Raw genomic sequence first — 12,561 nt, 5'->3', positions numbered from 1 at the left:
TGAATACTCACCCTATAAGGATGCTACCATTGCATTATGGGTGCTATATTTATATATCACATGCTTAGTTGCAGAGAAGAATTCATTTATATGGAAATAGCCAAATTGACCCCTTTTGACCTCGCCCCTCAGGCCCCTAGGGTGTCAGCCCCCTCGTTTGTACAATTTTGAATCCCCACCCTATAACGATGCTACCATTGCATTATGAGTGCTATCCCATGCTTAGTTTCAGAGAAGTGTCGTTTATATGGAAAAGCCAAATTGACCCCTTTTGACCCCGCCCCTCGGGCCCCTGGGGGGTCAGCCCCATCATTTGTACAATTTTGAATCCCCACCCTATAAAGATGCTACAATTGCATTATGGATGCTATTCCATGCTTAGTTTCAGAAATGAAGTCGTTTATATGGAAATAGCCAAATTGACCCCTTTTGATCCGGCCCCTCAGGCCCCCAGGGGGTCAGCCCCATAATTTGTACAATTTTGAATCCCCACCCTATAACTATAAGGATGCTACAATTGCATTTTGGATGCTATTCCATGCTTAGTTTCAGAGGAGAAGTCGTTTATATGGAAATAGTCAAATTGACCCCTTTTGACCCCGCCCCTCAGGCCCCCAGGGGGTCAGCCCCATAATTTGTACAATTTTGAATCCCCACCCTATAATGATGCTACCATTGCATTTTCGGTGCTATCCCATGCTCAGTTTCAGAGAAGTCATTTAAATGGAAATAGCCAAATGGACCCCTTTTGGCCCCGCCCCTCAGGCCCCTGGGGGGTCATCCCTTCATTTGCACAATTTTGAATCCCCACCTTATAAGGATGCTACCATTGCATTATGAGCGTAATCCCATGTTTAGTTACAGAGAAGAAGTCGTTTATACAGAAATAATCATATTGACCACTTTTGACCCCACCCCTCAGGCCCCCCCGGGGGGGGGAGGGGGGGGGTGGTGGTCAGCCCTATCATTTGCACAATTTTGAATACTCACCCTATAAGGATGCTACCATTGCATTATGGGTGCTATATTTATATATCACATGCTTAATTGCAGAGAAGAATTCATTTATATGGAAATAGCCAAATTGACCCCTTTTGACCTCGCCCCTCAGGCCCCTAGGGTGTCAGCCCCCTCGTTTGTACAATTTTGAATCCCCACCCTATAACGATGCTACCATTGCATTATGAGCGTAATGCCATGTTTAGTTGCAGAGAAAAAGTTGTTTAAATGGAAATAGCCAAATTGACCCCTTTTGACCCCACCCCTCTGGCTCCCGGGGGATCAGCCCCTTCATTTGCACAATTTTGAATCCCCACCTTATAAGGATGCTACCATTGCATTATGAGCGTATTCCCATGTTTAGTTACAGAGAAGAAGTCGTTTATACAGAAATAATCATATTGACCACTTTTGACCCCACCCCTCAGGCCCCCCGGGGGGGGGGGAGGGGGGTCAGCCCTATCATTTGCACAATTTTGAATACTCACCCTATAAGGATGCTACCATTGCATTATGGGTGCTATATTTATATATCACATGCTTAGTTGCAGAGAAGAATTCATTTATATGGAAATAGCCAAATTGACCCCTTTTGACCTCGCCCCTCAGGCCCCTAGGGTGTCAGCCCCCTCGTTTGTACAATTTTGAATCCCCACCCTATAACGATGCTACCATTGCATTATGAGTGCTATCCCATGCTTAGTTTCAGAGAAGTGTCGTTTATATGGAAAAGCCAAATTGACCCCTTTTGACCCCGCCCCTCGGGCCCCTGGGGGGTCAGCCCCATCATTTGTACAATTTTGAATCCCCACCCTATAAAGATGCTACAATTGCATTATGGATGCTATTCCATGCTTAGTTTCAGAAATGAAGTCGTTTATATGGAAATAGCCAAATTGACCCCTTTTGATCCGGCCCCTCAGGCCCCCAGGGGGTCAGCCCCATAATTTGTACAATTTTGAATCCCCACCCTATAACTATAAGGATGCTACAATTGCATTTTGGATGCTATTCCATGCTTAGTTTCAGAGGAGAAGTCGTTTATATGGAAATAGTCAAATTGACCCCTTTTGACCCCGCCCCTCAGGCCCCCAGGGGGTCAGCCCCATAATTTGTACAATTTTGAATCCCCACCCTATAATGATGCTACCATTGCATTTTCGGTGCTATCCCATGCTCAGTTTCAGAGAAGTCATTTAAATGGAAATAGCCAAATGGACCCCTTTTGGCCCCGCCCCTCAGGCCCCTGGGGGGTCATCCCTTCATTTGCACAATTTTGAATCCCCACCTTATAAGGATGCTACCATTGCATTATGAGCGTAATCCCATGTTTAGTTACAGAGAAGAAGTCGTTTATACAGAAATAATCATATTGACCACTTTTGACCCCACCCCTCAGGCCCCCCCCCGGGGGGGGGGGGGGGGTGGTCAGCCCTATCATTTGCACAATTTTGAATACTCACCCTATAAGGATGCTACCATTGCATTATGGGTGCTATATTTATATATCACATGCTTAGTTGCAGAGAAGAATTCATTTATATGGAAATAGCCAAATTGACCCCTTTTGACCTCGCCCCTCAGGCCCCTAGGGTGTCAGCCCCCTCGTTTGTACAATTTTGAATCCCCACCCTATAACGATGCTACCATTGCATTATGAGTGTATCCCATGCTTAGTTTCAGAGAAGTGTCGTTTATATGGAAATAGCCAAATTGACCCCTTTTGACCCCGCCCCTCGGGCCCCGGGGGGTCAGCCCCATCATTTGTACAATTTTGAATCCCCACCCTATAAGGATGCTACAATTGCATTATGGATGCTATTCCCATGCTTAGTTTCAGAAATGAAGTCGTTTATATGGAAATAGCCAAATTGACCCCTTTTGATCCGGCCCCTCAGGCCCCCAGGGGGGTCAGCCCCATAATTTGTACAATTTTGAATCCCCACCCTATAACTATAAGGATGCTACAATTGCATTTTGGATGCTATTCCATGCTTAGTTTCAGAGGAGAAGTCGTTTATATGGAAATAGTCAAATTGACCCCTTTTGTACCCCGCCCCTCAGGCCCCCAGGGGGTCAGCCCCATAATTTGTACAATTTTGAATCCCCACCCTATAATGATGCTACCATTGCATTTTCGGTGCTATCCCATGCTCAGTTTCAGAGAAGTCATTTAAATGGAAATAGCCAAATGGACCCCTTTTGGCCCCGCCCCTCAGGCCCCTGGGGGCTCATCCCTTCATTTGCACAATTTTGAATCCCCACCTTATAAGGATGCTACCATTGCATTATGAGCGTAATCCCATGTTTAGTTACAGAGAAGAAGTCGTTTATACAGAAATAATCATATTGACCACTTTTGACCCCACCCCTCAGGCCCCCCCCGGGGGGGGGGGGGGGGGGTGGTGGTCAGCCCCTATCATTTGCACAATTTTGAATACTCACCCTATAAGGATACTACCATTGCATGATGGGTGCTATATTTATATATCACATGCTTAATTGCAGAGAAGAATTCATTTATATGAAAATAGCCAAATTGACCCCTTTTGACCCTCGCCCCTCAGGCCCCTAGGGTGTCAGCCCCCTCATTTGTACAATTTTGAATCCCCACCCTATAACGATGCTACCATTGCATTATGAGCGTAATGCCATGTTTAGTTGCAGAGAAAAAGTTGTTTAAATGGAAATAGCCAAATTGACCCCTTTTGGCCCCCACCCCTCTGGCCCCCGGGGGATCAGCCCCTTCATTTGCACAATTTTGAATCCCCACCTTATAAGGATGCTACCATTGCATTATGAGCGTAATCCCATGTTTAGTTACAGAGAAGAAGTCGTTTATACAGAAATAATCATATTGACCACTTTTGACCCCACCCCTCAGGCCCCCCCCCCCGGGGGGGGGAGGGGGGGTGGTGGTCAGCCCTATCATTTGCACAATTTTGAATACTCACCCTATAAGGATGCTACCATTGCATTATGGGTGCTATATTTATATATCACATGCTTAATTGCAGAGAAGAATTCATTTATATGAAAATAGCCAAATTGACCCCTTTTGACCTCGCCCCTCAGGCCCCTAGGGTGTCAGCCCCCTCATTTGTACAATTTTGAATCCCCACCCTATAACGATGCTACCATTGCATTATGAGCGTAATGCCATGTTTAGTTGCAGAGAAAAAGTTGTTTAAATGGAAATAGCCAAATTGACCCCTTTTGACCCCACCCCTCTGGCCCCCGGGGGATCAGCCCCTTCATTTGCACAATTTTGAATCCCCACCTTATAAGGATGCTACCATTGCATTATGAGCGTAATCCCATGTTTAGTTACAGAGAAGAAGTCGTTTATACAGAAATAATCATATTGACCACTTTTGACCCCACCCCTCAGGCCCCCCCGGGGGGGGGAGGGGGGTCAGCCCTATCATTTGCACAATTTTGAATACTCACCCTATAAGGATGCTACCATTGCATTATGGGTGCTATATTTATATATCACATGCTTAGTTGCAGAGAAGAATTCATTTATATGGAAATAGCCAAATTGACCCCTTTTGACCTCGCCCCTCAGGCCCCTAGGGTGTCAGCCCCCTCGTTTGTACAATTTTGAAACCCCAACCTATAACGATGCTACCATTGCATTATGAGTGCAGTCCCATGCTTAGTTTCAGAGAAGTGTCGTTTATATGGAAAAGCCAAATTGACCCCTTTTGACCCCGCCCCTCGGGCCCCTGGGGGGTCAGCCCCATCATTTGTACAATTTTGAATCCCCACCCTATAAAGATGCTACAATTGCATTATGGATGCTATTCCATGCTTAGTTTCAGAAATGAAGTCGTTTATATGGAAATAGCCAAATTGACCCCTTTTGATCCGGCCCCTCAGGCCCCCAGGGGGTCAGCCCCTTAATTTGTACAAATTTGAATCCCCACCCTATAATGATGCTACTATTGCATTTTCGGTGCTATCCCATGCTCAGTTTTAGAGAAGTCATTTAAATGGAAATAGCCAAATGGACCCCTTTTGGCCCCGCCCCTCAAGCCCCTGGGGGGTCATCCCATCATTTGTACAATTTTCAGTTAGTAGCCCATAATGATGCTACCAGTCAAATTTTGTTGAAATCCAACCAGCGGTTATGGAGAAGAAGTCGATCGTTGACGGACGGACGGACGACGGACGATGGACGCCACGGTATGGCATAAGCTCACCTTGGTCCTTCGGCCCAGGTGAGCTAAAAATCATGTAATAAAAGATAAAACGAATTATAGAACTAAAAATAATGGTAAAAGTTGTGTACTTTGTGTTAATAACAAAATTTAAAAGTTTGTATAACCATTTTGTTCAAAATGAAGAAAAAACTGAAAAAAATAAATAGAAACGACCTAGTCACTATTTCATATTATTATCTTTCGGCGAGGTAAACAATCCCTGTGTGCATGCGCGATGTGGGAACATTTACCGAAGGAAATCTCATCTGTCTAAAGGACATATCTGCTATCGACTGAAAACACCAATTTATCGACTACAAGTACCTGATTACTGTGTTAAATCTAATAAATGTTGAAACGTATGCAGAAGTTTTGTGAAGAGTTTGTAAGTGTAAATATTCATATATTGTACAGGTTTTTGCAGCTTTAAAGAAGAGTTTTGATTATATTATATGGTTTTATACTTGCTTCTACCATTATTTTATTTTCACTTGTCATGATATTAGGTACTAGTCCGCTAAACCTGCCAATATTATTAGGTTTTTAAAAAATGGCCTAATATATAAACTTTATAATAAGGAAAAACTAATAATATATGCATGTTTAGCGGACTAATGAGGTACATGTATTTCTTTTATCATTATATCAATATTTGACATTCCCTATATATCCTTAGTTATAATGTCTATCCGTCTAATGGACATTCCCTATATATCTCTAGTTATAGTCTCTATCCGTCTAATGGACATTCCTTAAATAGCCCTAATTATAATATATACAACTGTATCCGTCTAATGGACATTCTCTATGAATACCTAGTTATAGTCTATCCGTCAAATGGAAATTCCCTATTATACAAATATTTCATGGATTACTAGTTCATAATATTAACTCGAGTTGGTGGTAATCAACAAATGTTATATTGCACAAGGCCGAAGGCCGAGTGCAATATAATATTTGTTGATTACCGCCACCGAGTGGTAAATATTATGAACTAGAGCACAGAAACCCATGAAATATTTGTTTTATTATATAATCACTATTTTTTAGTTGAATATTTTATAAAACGAATACGACAATCACTTAACAAAATCAACAGCATCGTACCGTAAGGAGAAGCCTCAAGTCCTATTGAAGATTGACGTATTACCCACGTACGTCACGTTGTAACACCCGTTTTAATGACTTATTGTCTTCTTTAAAATTGTTAGACCTGCATGCAGCCTTTTAATCTAATACATTCGCCGTGTCCGTCCTCTATGATTCGGGATCTATAAAGCTAGCCCGAAATTGAGCGTGAACCTTTACGAGGTCATAATAATGTTACTCACTGTTACGCGCGATTCCTCGGAAGTTTATATTAATAGATGAAAATATTATATTTCCTCGAATATAAATTGGTGTAAACAAATTATGTAATAAATATACCTAGTTATGATGTCTATCCGTCTAATGGACATTCCCCTATATAGCTACATGTCACTAGTTATATAACCTTTTTCCATCTGATTTACTCAAGATGCTCCACCGCCGACAGAGCATAAATGATAATTATCATTTGAACAATAATTGATGTTTAATCGTGTACATATGTCTAATTAACACAAAAAATGTATAAAATAATTTTTTTGCTTTTGGTGCATGCGCAATCAGTACTTAATTCCATATAAGATATAGTGCCCCTATTTTTCATATTAAAATTAGAAGCTCAAAGTTTTCAATGGTGGTAATTGTGTAAAGTAAGTAACTTTTGTAACTGAAGAAAACACTAAACCGTCTGCTCCTGTTTTTGATAGTGAAAAAATACCATTTGTCAGCGATGGAGCGTCTTTAAAAAATCAACCGAACTATATATCTAAATTGCATGGGTATTTTTATGTATTCAAAGCAAAAATATACCTTACATATACATTGTAGACCTATGTAAAATGTATATGTTTGCTTAATAAAATACATTTACACCTGTATAATATATACATAATAAACAGGTGAAAATACCTCTCACTTCTTGTCATATTTTCATCGGGTGAAAATACCTCTCACTTCTTGTCATATTTTCATCACATACTCTAAAGCTTCATAGAACGTATGCTGATTTACTTGTCAATATGGTATCGGCTGTTTCACTGGATCAGGCCAATATAACCGATAAAATATAAGTGGCCTCTTATAGTGGTGTTATTACATCTATATCCATTAGGCGGATGAGATTTTCAGCAATCCCGATTTTGAACTCAAAACAGCTAATGCCGACAGATACAGTTTCAAAAAACATGTCTTTTTGCCCCCCGTTTTCGCCGACTGAAATTTTCTAAAAATGTTTATTTGAAAGAAAAAAGGGTCCTCCTGCACATTTTTCGTACTTCATTCTAGAAATGTGCGGCATATTTCCTAAAACGTTCAAGCACATAATGTCAAACCTTAAATAGGCCTAGTCAAAATTCAATACACAGAACTAGACTAAAAATGTCCATCAAAGGATTCTATGTACTACCTAAAAAAATTCTCTTAAAAGATCAATTTGTTTATGTCTTAGCGAGACAATATTAATTCATTTTTTATGTTACACAACCATGTGCCGATGGTGTGAAGCCGGTGTATTCAGATCGAGTAGGGTTGCATAATGTTTTGACAACACAATTATCATTTCTAAATGCAAGCAGCTTTAAATAGAAAAATTACCATGTTAAGAACGCTTTATAATCATTAAAATACATCGTAAAACTCATCTCAGCCATTCTAAACCGTAATTTTTTTCCGGGGTAGACACCCGGACCCCACAAACACCAAAATCTCGCGCTTTCGGGCGCTCGCAAATTCATCAAAACTCATTTAAGCTATTCTAAATCGTAATATTTTTCCTAGAGGAGGCCCCGGACCCCCCAAACACCAAAATCCCGCGCTTTCGGGCGCTCGCAAAATCATCAAAATACATTGTAAAACTCATCTCAGCCATTCTAAATTACTATATTTTTTCCGGGGGTCACCCTCAGACACCTAAAACACTAAAATCTCGCGCCTTCGGCGCTCACACGCTAATCTGGCCAATTTGCGTATTTGTTAATATCCTTTTATAGCGATCCCACTGTCTATAAATGTGTACAAGGATTAAATTTACTGATATATGAAAAATGTACATAAAACATATATGGTTGGGAGTTGAATTAATCTCCTCCTGTAGGTGCGGCGGCGGGGGGGGGGGGGTGTTTACAAAATATTGAGGACCTTTGCCCCCCCCCCTACCCATTACGTTTCATCTTCCTACGCCACTGTTTAACGTTGATAAACATTGCCAATATTTCAAATAAGATGTTGTAATTTTAAAAACTTTCTAATTTCAGGTATAAGAACGTTTGTAGGAAGTCAAAACCCCTAAGAAATTTATGTAAATCTAATTATTTAGTAACTTTAAATAAAATGAAGTTTGGTGCGTTTCGCTGTTTATTTCGTAGAATACGTTTGTGGAATTAACACGGGATTGTCACTGAGGTCTCAATTATATATCATCATCTTTATATTTAATTTTCAAAATAATTTAATATTCTTCCGTGTAACCAATGATTTATACGTTTCACTTTTAATTGGATTTTTAAATTGAAAATTTGAGTGGCATCAAACAGCTGAGCTGTCCCTCACTAGGACCGGGACTGACTGGGACCGGCGCTGGTGAGGCCCGTAAAGATAGATAACTCGTCTATACTTAGAGCAAACTATATGTCTTGACATGTCTACTGTATACGAGTGCTGTATACAGATATTATATCCATGTGTTAAAATATATCGAGGTTAACCTGATTTTTAGAATAAATGATTTAGTGTATATTGATTTATATGTATTTTATATTATGTAGCTTTATCTAAATGTTACAGTTAGTTGTTTCTACTTTCTTGCATTTTCATCCACATTCCCGCTGACTGATATACCAATGTATGTTTTCAAATGAATTAGCAATTGACTCCATCCTTTTGTGTTCTTGTTGTTTTTAACGCTAAAGAGAAAAAGATTTGTTTTAACTGTGGCAAAATTGTTTTAAAATAAAGAAATCGTTTTAAACTTACGAAAATATTTTAAACACTTTTAAATACATGCTGACAAAGTCTTAGCTCTAACATTTCAGTCAGTAATTTTTTATCTAATTCTTCAAGTACTCTAACATAATATTTCTTTTTTCAAAGCTTGTGTCTAAACTATAAGGTTCACATAATATTGTATCACTTAAAATTGATATTTGGTTCATTTGGACCTAGTCGGGTACATTTTGAATCAGGAAATGTGATGCGATGCAATATTGATAACATCCGCATTATTAATGCATATATACTTAATAACACATATTTTATAGTGAAAAATTCATATTAAACACATAAAATTATTTTTTAAATATCGCCATTTTCCCAATAAACCCTGTATACTAAGATGGACCCAGATGGAGACATGTTGAAGCAAGACATGTGATGCGATGCAATATTGATTACATCTGCATTATGGATGCTTATATACTTAATAACACATATTTTATAGTGAAAAATTCATATTAAACACATAAAATTATTTTTTTTTAAATATCGCCATTTTCCCAATAAACCCTGTATACTAAGATGGACCCAGATGGGGACATGTTGAAGCAAGACATGTGATGCGATGCAATATTGATTACATCTGCATTATGGATGCATATATACTTAATAACAAATATTTTATAGTGAAAAATTCATATTTAACGGAGAATATTTTCAAATATCGTAATTTTTCCGAAAAAAAATCCCACCTCACATAATTAAACGGAGCCAGTGAGGGACAACTTAAATCCGGTATCTATAAACTGGCCCCAATATGACGTGCACATTCTTACAAAACTTAAACATATGCCTGTGACTTGAATAGATTGCGACTGACACGCTTTACAAAGACATATATCTAACGCCACTTTAAAATGAAAATACGTCAAGCTCTTCTTTCTTAGCACAACCACAGAGCGGTTTCAAGAAAAAATCTCTAAATCAGAATGATATAAAACTACCTCAGTTTTATTAGTATTAAAAATAATCTGAAGCCAATTAAGTGTTTGCCAATCGATTTACCAGTAATATTTCTAAATCTCTGTTTAAACTACTTCTATTTCATGACATGAGGATGGTTACTTCTAAAGAGAGGTGTCATCAGCAAATAAACGTGTTGTTGATTCAAGTTCATTAGCTAATTCATTTGTAAAAATAAAGACAGTATGGATTATGACGGGAATCTTGCATTTGTTATGTGTTATAATCTTATTTTAGGCATATCAAGATACATTTTCTTGTGTTATTGTGTTATTATTGTTTTTAATTAATTCACATTTTTTGTTTGGAAAAGATAGCGGGTCTTTTATACATTTGTTTTTTTATAAGAATGTCAGTATTAATTAATGCAAATAATATCAATACTATATATTTTCACATTCCCTGATTCAAATTGTCCCTCACTGGGAAAATCTCAGTACACGGGCCGTTTAAGAATAATTGCGAATCTTTCAAATGCGTTTATGATAGGTTTAGTCTTGGTATCAGAAACATATATCTAATTATATATTTACGTTTCTGTTGGTATACAGGGTATTTTTCACCCTTGAAGCCACAGCTAGTGTCTAAACTTCATTATGTTCCGTTTATCATATACCGCAGCATATATATATAACTACAAATACACAATTATTAATGTAGATGGCTGACTGCGTGATTATGATGACTGCGACATTTAAAATATAGTTTAAAAATATAAGCATTTAAGCATTTGGAATAATGTATACATAATGCATATGGTTTACAACCAAGAACTGAGCCAAACGTGTATGTCAGAGATTATATGAACGATTAAAGGGAGGCAAATGCTGTCAAAAAACCAAGAATAAATAAAAATTAAAAATTGTAATAAAAATATATCAAAATTCTCAGTTATTTTGGTTTATAATTAGGTAAACCATCTAGTATGGCATATATCTCAGGCAAATATTGCTACAAGGTTAAGACATAATGTTGAGGAAAATTGTTTTAAGCGAAATACAGCACCACGGTCCTCGCAAGCACCGGGCCCAGTCAGCCCCATCCTCGATACTCCAGGGGTTCCGATCACTTACGATCTCTACACCCCTGGACTATCTCATGGTGAAATTGAAGGCAGCTCAGTGGAAAACATTTGACCAATCACAGGCTAGCAAAGATTTCCTTTGAAGACTACAGAGAGAGCGACGCCTAACATCAAAGCCACACAGTCAACCACAGTGTACCGTTATACGGCTCTTTTGATGTTCATCAAAGGACTAAATTACCTGTTCTATTCTGTGCCTCCAGTTTTACTATGAGATAGTCCAGGGGTGTAGAGATCGTAAGTGATCGGAAGCCCTGGAGTATCGAGGATGAGTCAGCCCCGGTCCTGATGAGCGCCATCTTAGCTGTTTGACACTGTTGGAAAATTTGGTAATTTTTGAAACAGATTGATTAAGGGGAGGCTACTTCCGCACTGAAGCACTGCCACTTGGGCGTAGTAAAGCAGTGTGTATATTATGTTCGGATCGTCATGCATGGCGGACCCAGAGTTTAGAATGTAATGCATTGTTGCCTTGTATGACCGATAATGAACTGTAATGTCTACAGTATAATGGAGCCTATTATACGTTGTCGTGCTTTTGTTAAGCTCTAAATTCCAATGGTTTTTGTTACAGACAGTAAGTTATAACATATCATGTATTTATAAATAGAAACGTACAATGTTCCTTTAGTTTGACCCCAAATGACCACAAGAACTTTATCGGACCTCATGGTATCGAACTATAAAGTATTTATACATATTTTTTTAATTAATCGCCGAAAAATTCATGCTCACTTCTGTCAGTTTTCCCAATTTAAGATATTCCGTCCCTAGAATTGATTCGAGCGCCATCACAAGTTTATACACTAATCCAACAATGTAAAAACACGTATCAATGGACACAATATCTTTTTCACTATCGTATTTGAAGTTGCGGGATTATCAGTTAAAACTTTTGAAACTGGTGCTGTACAGTTGCTTGCGAGGAAATTGTATAGTTGCTTGCGAGGAAACTGTATAGTTGCTTGCGATGACATTGTGTAGTTTTCATGCGAGGACGCTGTGTAGTTGCTTGCGAAGACACTGTGTGGTTGCTTGCGAGGACATTGTGTTGTTGCTTGCGAGACACTGGGTAGTTGTTTGCGAGGACAATGTAGTTGCTTGAGAGGACACTGTGTTGTTGCTTGCGAGGAAACTGTGTAGTTGTTTACGAGGACACCGTAGTTGCTTGCGAGGACAATGTGCAATTGTTTGCGAGGACACCGTGTAGTTGCTTGTGAGAACACTGTG

This window comes from Argopecten irradians, chromosome 16 (assembly GCF_041381155.1).
Source record: "Argopecten irradians isolate NY chromosome 16, Ai_NY, whole genome shotgun sequence".
In the NCBI taxonomy this organism is placed as follows: domain Eukaryota; kingdom Metazoa; phylum Mollusca; class Bivalvia; order Pectinida; family Pectinidae; genus Argopecten; species Argopecten irradians.
The sequence above is the reverse complement of the archived record's forward strand: the minus strand, read 5'-3'. Positions refer to the sequence as shown.